We start from the raw sequence: 12,371 nt of genomic DNA, 5'->3' as shown, positions 1-12,371 counted from the left end.
GGTGAGCACACCTTATACCCACGTATTAGTTTCTAAATACCATTCTCCAGTGAAAGGAACCAGAGTCACTTGGAAAAGTGCCTGATTCTAGGACGAGGACAGAGAAAATACAAAAAAGTTCTGGAACATTTCACAGTGTCAAAAATTAAGTGCCCGAAGAAGGAAGCATCACATCAAAGGGGCAAAGACATCAACCTGAAAGAGTTCCCAGTGGAGAAAACGGAAACAATTTAAACAACAAAATAAGTAATTATAGTACTGGGTGGAAACCTATAGATAATCAGTCAATGCGGGAGAGCAATAGCTCTTTTTTATTGTTTATTTTTATTTTTATTGAAGTAGAGTTGACATCTAATGTTATATTAGTTTCAGGTGTACAACACACCTTGCGATTTGACAGTTCTGTACATTACTCAGTGCTCATCACAGGAAGTATAGTTATCATCTGTCACCACATGAAGTTATTACAATATTATGGACTACATTTCCCATGCTGTACTTTTCATCTCTGTGACCCGCTTATTTTATAACTGGAAATCTGCCACTCTTAATCTCCCTCACCTGCTTAATTCTTCAATAAGAATGGTTCTTTTTTACTGAAGAATTCCAATTAATAAGTGTGGAAGGAATGAGAATAACAGAAAATAACCATGAACTAATAATTTTAACACTAATAATTGCTGCAAGCAAGATCCACCAATGGATGATAAGCTGGTGAGCAAAAGTTTGAGGAGAAACAGGATATTTACGTAGTCTCAGTGTATCACTCCCAAGATATTTGTTAATTACAAAGGGAATAATTCTAACTTTATAGCAGAGACTGGGTCCATCAGATACCACCTTAACAAAGTGATCAAGGTTAACATCAACAAAAATGAGACCTATCCACCTCCTCTATATCCTGAATTGTTATACTGAGAAGGGTACCTCACCTCTGTAGCATTCTAACTAAAAATCCACAACCACAGTCCAATCACATGAAAATATCGGATATACCCAAACTGAAGGGTATTCTATAAAACAACTGACCATTTCAAAATGTTAAGGTCAGAAACATTAAGGTCTAAGGGTTCCCTGGGTGGCTCAGTCAGTTAAGCGTCTTCCTTTGGCTCAGGTCATGATCCCAGGGTCCTGGGATGGAGCCTTGCAGGCTCCCTTCTCAGTGGGGAGCGTACTTCTCCTTCTGCTGCTCCCCCTGCTTATGCTCTCTCTCTCCCCCCGCCCCCCCGCCCTCTCTCTGACAAATAAATAAAATCTTAAAAAAAAAAAAAGGTAAGATCAAAAGACAAAAGATTTAGGAATTGTCACAGATTGGAGGAGAGCAAGGAGATGTGACATCTTTATTAAATGTGGTAGCCCTTAATGAATCCTAGGGCAGAAAAAGAAAAAGGACTTTACCGGAAAAACTGGTGAAATCGAAATTAATTTTGCAGGCTAGTTCATAGCAATTCTAATGTTAATTTCTTGGTTTTGATAACTACTGTGGTTACATAACATATTAACATTAGGGTAAACTGGAGTGAAGCACTGTTATATGGGGGAACTTTGTACTATTTTGCAACTTTTCTATAATTTTAAAATTATTTCAATATAAAAATCATAAAAGTAAGCATACACCACCGATCCAACATCATATCAGTTGGAGCCTGGTATTTTTCAAATGAGAATTTGACACAACCCTCTTCATTTCATTATTTCTGTTATTTCTTTCCCTTTCTCTTTCTAATACTTGTTTGTGCATCAGCATTCACATATCACTCCTTATGCAACATTAAAGTAAATACAAGAAGCAATTGTTTATCGACAACAGGAGAAAGTTAACCCTTCTATCCGTATAGCATATAATATCTCTGATTTACTTTAATTCTTAGCTTATCAGAGCTATACTTTGGACACGAAGATGGATGGCCTGGGATGTTGTCCAAATTCATCTTTAAAAAGACGAGGTGTTTCATTCTAGTCTATTTTTTAAGTGCAGCAATAGATTTATCTCTTCATTAAGCTCTTTAAAAATCAACTGCTGCACAGGGCTTACATTTGGTAATGTGACCATAGAAGGCAATGCAGATTAAATAACTCAACTTTAAATAATAGAATTTTATAAGTAAAAAAAAATAGAGTTTAAGTTATGTAATTTAAATAATCATAACACAGTACCAACAAACATTTAGTATGTCAGGTTCTTTGATATATGGTCTACATGGATTATTTAACTTAATAGTAATCAAAATTATGAATTGCTAATCCATATTGCATGTACTCCATGTACCAGGATGCTGAATGCTTTACACAATTTAATTTCATCCTCATCACAAATCTGAGCTGGGTGGTAACATTGCCCTTAGAATCACCTGGTGATTTGTTAGTCTCTTAAAGCCAGGCCACACCATGTACCAATTTAATCAGAATTTCTAGGCGTGAAGCCCCAAATCAATGATTCCTTTCACACTTTCCCAGGTGATTGCGATGTGCTACCACATTTAGGAATCCATGCTTTAGAAATCACTCATTCATAATTTTACAAGATGCCAGTGAGAAAAGACATGGCTAGGCAAGCTAGGTACATAATATAGAAACTAGGGGCGCCTGGGTGGCTCAGTCGTTAAGTGTCTGCCTTCGGCTCAGGTCATGATCCCGGGGTCCTGGATCGAGCCCCACGTGGGGCTCCCTGCTCGGCCGGAGGCCTGCTTCTCCCTCTTTTACTCCCCCTGCTTGTGTTTCCTCTCTCGCTGTCTCTCTCTCTGTCAAATAAAGAAATAAGATCTTTAAAAAAATAATATAGGGCGCCTGGGTGGCTCAGTTGGTTAAGCGACTGCCTTCGGCTCAGGTCATGATCCTGGAGTCCCGGGATCGAGTCCCGCATCGGGCTCCCTGCTCGGCGGGGAGTCCGCTTCTCCCTCTGACTCTCCTCCCTCTCATGCTCTCTCTCTCTCATTCTCAATGTCTCAAATAAATAAATAAAATCTTTAAAAATAATAATAATAATAATACAGAAACTAGAAGTTATTGACACGCTATTATACAGAAGTTCTAATTATTACTGAGATAAAACTTTTTAATCTCAACAGGCTCCTCTGAGGAATAGACTACACATGCCATTGTGGCAATATTTTTCTATAATCTTTTACGAATGAAAAATAATTATAGGGCGCCTGGGTGGCTCAGTTGTTAAGCGTCTGCCTTCGGCTCAGGTCATGATTCCAGGTCCTGGGATCGAGCCCCACATTAGGCTCCCTGCTCCGTGGGAAGCCTGCTTCTCCCTCTCCCACTCCCCCTGCTTGTGTTCCCTCTCTCGCTGTGTCTTTCTCTCTGTCAAATAAATAAATAAAATCTTTAAAAAAAAAATAAATAAAATAATTATAACTTAAAAATAATTGAAAAAGAATTATTACTGAAGTTGATAATTAAGCAGTTTTTTCCCCCTGGTGTCTTTCATAGCCTGTTTATTCCCCACTTGGCACTTAGTAAGTGAAATTGCATTATTGTTCTGTACGTTTGTTTTCCTTTAAAAGAATAAATATGGACTATTTTCTCTTTTGGCTTATATGTGGGGTTCTTTTATTATTTTTACATGTTTGTAATATAATCATTAGTTTATATTACTTTTTAACATAGATATTCTATTTCTGAACAGTTTAGCGAGATGTTAAAATGATCATCTAAATCATTCAAGGAAAAGAACAAGGACTTTTAACCAAAATTCACTGTATTTAGCCTGGGCATGCACTTGAATTCTGGAAATAAACTCCCTCCGATCTCCCATATAACTCGAGACAGTATGTATTCTTTCTGCAAGTGCCTATGGCAAGTATGTCCTTTGTGGTTTTTACTTATAAAGATATATGTTGATGGAGATAGGAAATGCAAACACTACATGTCTTGTTTGGTTGCATAAATTGTTAGGATAAATAAATTTGAAGCAGTTGAAGGGAGAACATTCCTGAGATAGTCTTGAACAATGTCACTTCAGGGCCCAAGTGACAAGATGAGATCAAACCAAGGCTAGGGCAAATCTTCCCAGCTCTGCAGAGGATCAAGCATCACTCAGCCTTCTTGTGAAGGAACACTGGGATAAAACCTTCCCGGTACCAAGGATGTCTCTAGAAAGACACTGATACCTGCAGTGGTGAGTTTCTTTAGGTGATGTCCTAAATAGTGGCCTCTAGTTAGGAGGCTGGAGAACAGGAAACTGGGGATTAGCTGTGAGCATATGCATGATGATGCTTTGTAGCTCACCAGAAAGGATGGGGTGTACTTTGTTTGGGGGATTCCTACATTTGAGTCAGTATAGGGCTGAGATGTTATAAATTGAGCATTAAAGTTTAATAAAGAAAGAAAGCCAATGTGACCTCATTCTAAACTTGCAGCCTAATGAAGCTTAAGATAAGAGGATCATAGACCTAAAACAAATCTGACGACTGTACATGGAGATATTATGTTGATTCAAACCTCCCTACTTCTGCCCCCTAACTTTGTACCAAATAAAGCAAGAGCTGCACAATACTTGATGGAAGTTTCAGAGAATGAACTAATTCATATTTGTTCATCAAATATTTGTAGGGATCGCCATTATTTATAAAGCATTATTCTAGAAAGATGTTACAGCATGGTTACAACATTGTCCAGTCTGTAAGAAATTTCCGTGAATAATCTTAGGAAATCTTTTTTTTTTTTAAGATTTTATTTATTTATTTGACAGAGAGAGAGAGAGGGAACACAAGCAGGGGGAGTGGGAGAGGGAGAAGCAGGCTTCCCGCTGAGCAGGGAGCCCAATGCAGGGTTCCATCCCAGGACCCTGGGATCATGACCTGAGCTGAAGGCAGATGCTTAACGACTGAGCCACCAGGTACCCCATCGGTGAATAATCTAACAGTGAGATCTCAAAAATGTTCCTTCTGGTTTAGCCGAACAATACACTCAGTAAACCCCTACTGAGTACTGGGCATTGTGCCTGAGGATGGGAGCTGGTGCCTAGAGATTTAGAAGCATGGGAGGACTCAGTCCGCAGCTTGCAGTGACAGGACACCACTTCCACAATGCCAGAATAATCCACACACACTCCCTACTACCACAACTTAATCAACTTCCATCACACAAGGGAGAAAGGCAGAGGGAGGGAAGTTAACCATTAAGGGCTGAGGACTTACTGAAAGTGAGTAAGCTAGGAAATAGTGACATAAGTTATATTACTTGAGTTCGGCTTACAGATAATTGAATTGAAGTTTATGATAATGCTAGAAAGTAATAGATCTGTCCATTCACTCTATGTAGATGTGGAGCTTGAGTTGCATTACTTGTACATGTAAGTTACATTTTTGCATACCCTAGTTTGTGACTATTTGGTTTATTTGTAGTCAGATTGCTATCAAAACAACTAGTTATTTGACTGAATTGCTCCATTTCTTTCTAACAGGTATGTCTAAACTATTGAGTTATTCAAATGGGATGTATGCAGGTAGAATCCTGCTCAATTGTCATACTACCCTGAAAACGCAGGCCTTAGAATGGGGGTGGGGGGGATGTTGGTCATAGGGTACAAACTTGCAACTGGAAGATGAAGAAGTTTTGGAGAGCTAATGAACAGCCTAGTGATGATAGGTAACAGTACTGTGTTATATACTTCAAAGTTGCCAAGAGACTTTGTTCTTAAATGTTTTCACCACAAAAAAGAAATGAGGGGCACCTGGGTGGCTCAGTCCTTAGGCATCTGCCTTCAGCTCCGGTCATGATCCCGGGGTTCTGGGATGGAGCCCTGTGTCGGGCTCCCTGATCAGTGGGGAACCTGCTTCTCCCTCTCCCACTCCCCCTTCTTGTGTTTCCTCTCTTATTGTCTCTCTCTCTCTCTCTCTCTGTCAAATAAATAAATAAAATCTTTAAAACAAAAAAACAAAAAAGAAATGATAGTTTTGTGACCTGGTATTAGCTAACACTGCAGTGGTGATCATGTTGCAACATAGAAACATCTCTAATCAACACGACACGTTGTACACCTTAAACTTAACCAGTGTTACATTTCAAGTATATCTCAATTAAGAGAAAAATAGGAGTACCTGGGTGGCTCAGTTAGTTAAGCATCTGCCTTCGGCTCGGGTCATGATCCTAGGGTCTAGTGTCCCAGGCTCTGCTCGGTGGGGAGCCTGCTTCTCCCTCTCCCTCTGCTGCTCCCTCTGCTTGTGCTTTCTCTCTCTCTCTCTCTCTCTGTCAAATGAATAAATAAAATCTTAAAAAAAAAAAAAAAAGTAGATAGAGTCAGGGCCTCTGTAGCTGCTCAGCTTCCTGTCCTAACTAGTTTCCCACGTCTCTGTTTTTTTCTAATGTTTTCTGCTACTGTTTACCAGTTTCGAAACAAAACAAAACAAATCTGTATATGGTATCCACCTGCTTAATCCATAGGTTTCCATTACTTTTCTGATAAAAAAAAAAAGGCTATCTCCCATAATCCTTACTCATAGTACTTACATGAGCAGAAGTATGACCCCTACCAACGTCTCCTACCTCATGTTATACTCCTCTCTTCAGTGTCCCCTTATCCCTACTGTGCTGGTTTTATGTGATTTATTCAACTAGACACGTTCTTTACAATCTCAATGCTTTTTCACTAATTATTCCTTCCACTTAAAATACTCCATAACTGCCCCTCCCTGTCATGTGCCACACTTTGGCCTATTTAATTACTATCCATTCTTCAGGTCTCAAGTCCCTAACTTCACAAGTTAGAGTGGGTTCTCCTGTGTAGACTACATAGCATTTATCACAGTTTGTAATTCATGCTTGAGTGAATCTGTGTCAGCAAGTATGTCTATATCTCTGTTGCCCACTGTCATAGCCTTAATGGTTAGCATAGTTCTTGCTCATAAGACACCCTTAATAAATATTAGTTGAGTGAATGAATGAATGAATGAGTGTGTGAATAATTGTAGAGGTTAAGGGCTGAGCCAGTCCAGGGAGGGCCTTACATGGAAAATAGGCATTGGCCTATTACCAATAACGACAGGCACTGGAGAGAGCTAGGTAGTTTGGTGCATAATCTTTGGTTCACAGCTCACGTTGACTGTGTAATAGATGTGTAACCTTAAGCAAGTTACTTTTCCACTTTTCTGTCTCAATTTCCTCATCCTAACAATAGGGACAAGACTAATTTTCTACTTTACAGGGTTATAGTAGGATTAAATATTGTATTTAAAGTGATAGGCGTGGGGGCTGTTGCCTAGTACATGCTCATTAATGAGAATGACTATTGTCCTTACTATTGTTTTATTAGGTCTCATTAAGAACCTGCTTGAGATATATGTTTTAACCTGAGGCCAGCAAGTCTAGGGATGAAAACATTCTGCCACAATGCTAAAACTCAAATCCCAAAAGGAGGTCTAAACAAAGCACCTGCCTAGGGAGGAAGCACCACGTAATGGGCTAATGTCCATATAGAATGGAACTAGTGGAAATGAAATTAGAGGAACAGTGATCCTCAGATCTCTTATATAATCTTTGAGCCAGTGAGATTTTGGAAAAGAAACTCTGAGAATGAAAGACAAGAACCCAATCCCTGGTGATTGGCAGTAGACTCCTACTTACTGTAGAGATGTTGTTAAGGCTGTTGAAGAGTGTCTTCTTTTCAAGGTCCCTTATGGAAACTTTGTCTTAGTCCTGAAAATAAACAGTTATCCTTCCCCTGGGAATGAATCATGCAGGCAATCATATTTCTTGGTTGCTTTGGCTACTAGGAAGCTCAGAGGCAAATAATGTGCTCACAAATAGCAAAGTGTGTTATTCAATGAATCAATCATTGAACAACATAATTTCCAAACCAAACAAGCTACTTTTTTTATTATATGTTTGCGTAAGTACACATTCTTCCATATCACTTATCACAGATACACATTTTCACTTATTTGTATTATTATTTGATTAATATCTGCCTCCTCCACTAGAGAAAGTTCTTTGAAGACAGCAAAAGTATTTTATCTTCTTTAACTCTACACCTCAGTTCCTAGCAAATGGTAGATGACAAAAATATTTGTCAGATGAAGAATGCAAGTTCATAGTAACTTGTGGAATTTAGTTTGGGCGCTAACCTCAACCCCGGTTTTTTCTTTGCATTGATTTTTTCACTTTTAAAAAAAATCAGTTGTATTTTCAAAAGTAATACCTGTTCATTGCACAAAATATTATAAAATAGAGACAAATAGGTGCAAAATAACTCATAAATCCCTCTAACTAAAGATAACTTCTAATGAGGGCTGTATCTTCCAGAGCTTTGATTAAATATATATGTATGTATATATGTATGTATGAATTTTTTCATGTCTACAACATGAACTCAACTTATTAATTTGTACAACATACTAAGTTGTATGGTTTAAATTGTTGTATGTACTTTTGAATAAGGCTATAAATCCTTTTCGGAACAATAATGGCTCTAACTATGTAAGCGCTGGGAATTGGGGTAAGCAGGTCGGTGGGGGTTCAGACACATGATGTAGTAGACACTTACCTAGTGAGCTCCTGACCCTAGACTCTTTCTGTTCCTCCCACCTAAGCCTCGGGTCATCCATGATCCTGAACTATAATCTAGGGATCAAGTAGGCTCGGCTTTTAGGGGCAGCAAGATATGGGAGGGATTCACACTGTATTTTCTGGGCTAAGTAACATTTCAGGGATGGAGCATGAGGAACTTCTTAGGTGACCGGTCTTAGGAGTCCTGGCCATGGACAGTCTTTCCTCCCTACCTCTCCATCTACCAAATCTTGAAATCGTATCATTTTAAAAGTCAGCAAAACACTGTGTGGGTTTTATTGTTATGTTTCTGTCTTCCTTCCTTCTAGGTGAAGCTCTCCCCTCAACCCTGGAGTTCCAGAAACAGGAGTTCTGATAGAAGTACCTTTGTATGGTACTTTTGATGAAACACATGGAAATTGGATGTTTTCCATTTAAAAACTTAACACCAACATTAACACCACCAAGTAGCTGGATTTCCTCTTCTTGCTAAATGTCATAATATACAGTAAATAAGATTGCTGCAGAAAGTGGGCTTCAGAGTGGTGTGGCTATGAATAGCTTAACAGATTCACAGATTGCTCCCCAAACGCGAGGCTTTCTGCCGTGCCTGTTTCTATGGAATGTCAGGGGACCATTACCAGGGAACTAAATAACTGAAATGTTATAGAGTATTTCAAATCATGTTAATGACCCAAATCTATCTCACCACCGCTCCTTTGAATTGATGGCTCAGGCAGTTTTTAACAGGCTTACTTATCTCCTAAATGCAGTGGTGAGTTGGATTCAGCCTTGGATACACTGTAACACGGAGCTCTCCTCACGCCAGTCCCCTAGCCAGACCCAACCAGAAGGCTTGCCAGGTTTGTTGTGCTGAAACCCAGAAAGCCTAGATTTGTTTTCCTTCCTGTCCAGAAAAATTAAAATGCGCACACGCGCGCATGCACACACACACACTGAACCTGTAGCCTGTGCAGTTACTCTGAGCTAAAAGAATTTTTTTCTGGGGCGCCTGGGTGGCTCAGATGGTTAAGCGTCTGCCTTCGGCTCAGGTCATGATCCCAGGGTCCTGGGATCGAGTCCCACATCGGGCTCCCTGCTAGGCGAGGAGCCTGCTTCTCCCTCTGCCTCTGCCTCTCTCTCTCTGACTTTCATGAATAAATAAATAAAACATTAAAAAAAAAGAAGAATTTCTTTCTTCAAAATGCAAACGTATAAAATCTGTAAGTCAAGTTATCTGTAAAAATTATCTTTTGGAACCTATGAGTCTCTGAAAAATTAAACTTTTTCATCTCTTCTATGCACATCGCAGAGCACATTTAACAATTATAAACAGGCAGACCTTCCAAGATCTTTCCTGAGTCAGGCAGCCCCGAGCTGCTGGATGGTGTGCCCATAGCTCACCAACAATGATGAACGCAGACAAGGAGAGAGCTAGGTCTCCAGAGTATAGTAGAGTGGAGAATAGCTGTGAGGAGTGTGGCTGGAAAGCATGCCCTGGCAGTAAACCTAGAATTCTAGATGTGAAGTCCAAGGGTTTCTAGGCCAATGATAAAAATGGGAAAGGACGTATTTCCACGTGGTGCCAGTGCGCCAAGTCCAAACTCCTGAGAGTGGGAAAAAGGTCCTGTGTCACTTGGCACCTGCCTACTTCTCCATCATCCCTCACATTTCCTCCCCACCACTGTATGTTCCAAGCATTACCCAAATTTCCTGCTGGGGGGCTGTGTAGGTACAGTTTCTCTCTTCTCAAATATCTTTCACACCCTCCCTTTATCTAAATGAGCTGTATTTAATCTTTAGACTCCGTTAAAGTACCATCTCCTCTAGGAGAGCATCCTTGACCCTTCTCCCAGCTACCTACTCAATTGTCTTCTCTCCCCAATTCTGGAACAGATGATTGATATGGGTGCTACTGCCCTCACTTCAATAGACTAAGAACTCCTAAATATATCTCCATCCCCAGTCCTCGCGTAGTAGATACTTGGTTACATGTTTATTTAATTACTGATTAAATGGATATAGTCACATGGTTAACAGCTTTGTGATTATGGGTGATCAACATATTTGGAGATATATTCCCCAGAAAGCAACTAGTGAGATCGGGGATTAGGCCTGCTGTCCAGAGAAAAGAGGTTAACAAGAGCCAGTTAGGGCTCCGTCAAAGTAGTTCAACCTTCCGAATAGGACTTGGCATAGGAGCCCTGTTTTTCAAGCTAGTCGACCATACTGAAGATGACAGAGAAAGCTATAGCTTGGTGAGAATGAGTGACCGTGACATTGACCTTGTCACATGAAAGCACCAGCAATTTCAGACACTCCTTGCTGTTGGAGTTCAGGCAGCCAGTGACCCTGATAAAGGGCGAGGAGGACGTTTGTTCACCTGTAGAGCTAAATAAACTTTCAGGCCAGGCTCTGTGACCAAGGAACAAAAGCAGACAATGGAGGTGAGCGCAGCACTAAGCAAATCTCAGGGAGAGTCCTGAAGAGAAATTCAGATTGAAAAGTAATATCAGTTATTTGAGCTTTACTTTGCTCATCTGAAAAATGGAAATAAAATAGCACCTCACAGCACTGTCTGTCATTACTAATAGAAGTTCTAGTAGTTAGCGTAGTTCCCAGGGTCCAAAAGTCAATAAATGCTATTTTCCTTAATTTCTTTTTCTTCCCTTTATAAAAATCAAATCCATATACCTTAAGTACTGGGTTTATTCAGTATTTGACATTTTAAATGTTCAAAACATTTGCTCTTTCATAGTCTTTGGAAAGGAAATGGCATACTTTTTTGAGCATAAAAATTAAGATTTCTCTCAGTGATCGTGACTCTATGAATAAAGGTTGTTTTAACCTCTTATCATTTCAATACAGTGAAAGCTTAAAGTGAATAATATTTTCAAAGAAAAAATAGATTTATATTTCCTATTGCCCCTGAGGGAATAACTAGGACTCGTGTGTAGAAGTCACTGAGCAATAGATTTTGAGTTGATATGAGAAAAATCTTTTCTAACAGACAGCTGGCCAATGATGGAATGAGCTATTTTAAGAGTTAGCAAGTTCTTAGTCGCTACATGTGTTCGAGAAGCTCCTGTGTGAACACTCCTCAGGGCTGCTGCAGAAGGGTACCCTGCATACTCTCTAAGACTCCTACTTAATCTGACAAAGTACAGATCTGTTAGTAACATTATTATGTATATTTCAGGAAACCCTGAATTCTGTATATTCCCCCAAGAAATCTCTCATCCATTAGCCCTTGGAAAACAACTATCATGTCATATTTGTCTTTGCTTGACATTAACAGATGCCCAATAAATGGCTATTAGACTCGTAGACCACCTACACTGTGCATAGCATTATGTTTTCTGTTTCAAGAGCATATTTCCTATTTTGGGGAGTAACATAAACAGATCAAAGATGAGTTGATTCTACCAAACTGCATTATTTCAACAAACACTGCTGAAAATGCCTTATTTCCAACAATCTCTAAGTACGGAAACCCAAAGTGCACTCAGTAATAAGACTTCTAAAAGGAAAAATAAACTAAGATGGAATATTATTTCTAAAATAGGCGTAGGTGCAAGTACATTCATAGGGCAGACTATATCCATCTGGGAAAGAACTTATGTCATGTAAAGTATTACTGTATCCTATTAAGTATATCCCTGCTTTATGATAACAGATTTCTGGTAGTCTGATAGGAAAATGTAAGGCTTCAAAATGCAAAAGGTACCGGGGTGCTTGGCTGGCTCAGTTGGTAGAACATGCGATCCTAGATCTCGGGGTTGTGGGTTTGAGCCCCACGTTGGGTGTGGAGATTACTTAAAAATAGTCTTTAAAAAAAATGCAGAAGGTACCAACTACACAGGGTTATCTTGTGAGGG

Source organism: Mirounga leonina, unplaced genomic scaffold, assembly GCF_011800145.1.
Source record: "Mirounga leonina isolate KUSES-001 unplaced genomic scaffold, KU_Mleo_1.0 Mir_101608, whole genome shotgun sequence".
Lineage (NCBI taxonomy): Eukaryota > Metazoa > Chordata > Mammalia > Carnivora > Phocidae > Mirounga > Mirounga leonina.
The sequence above is the reverse complement of the archived record's forward strand: the minus strand, read 5'-3'. Positions refer to the sequence as shown.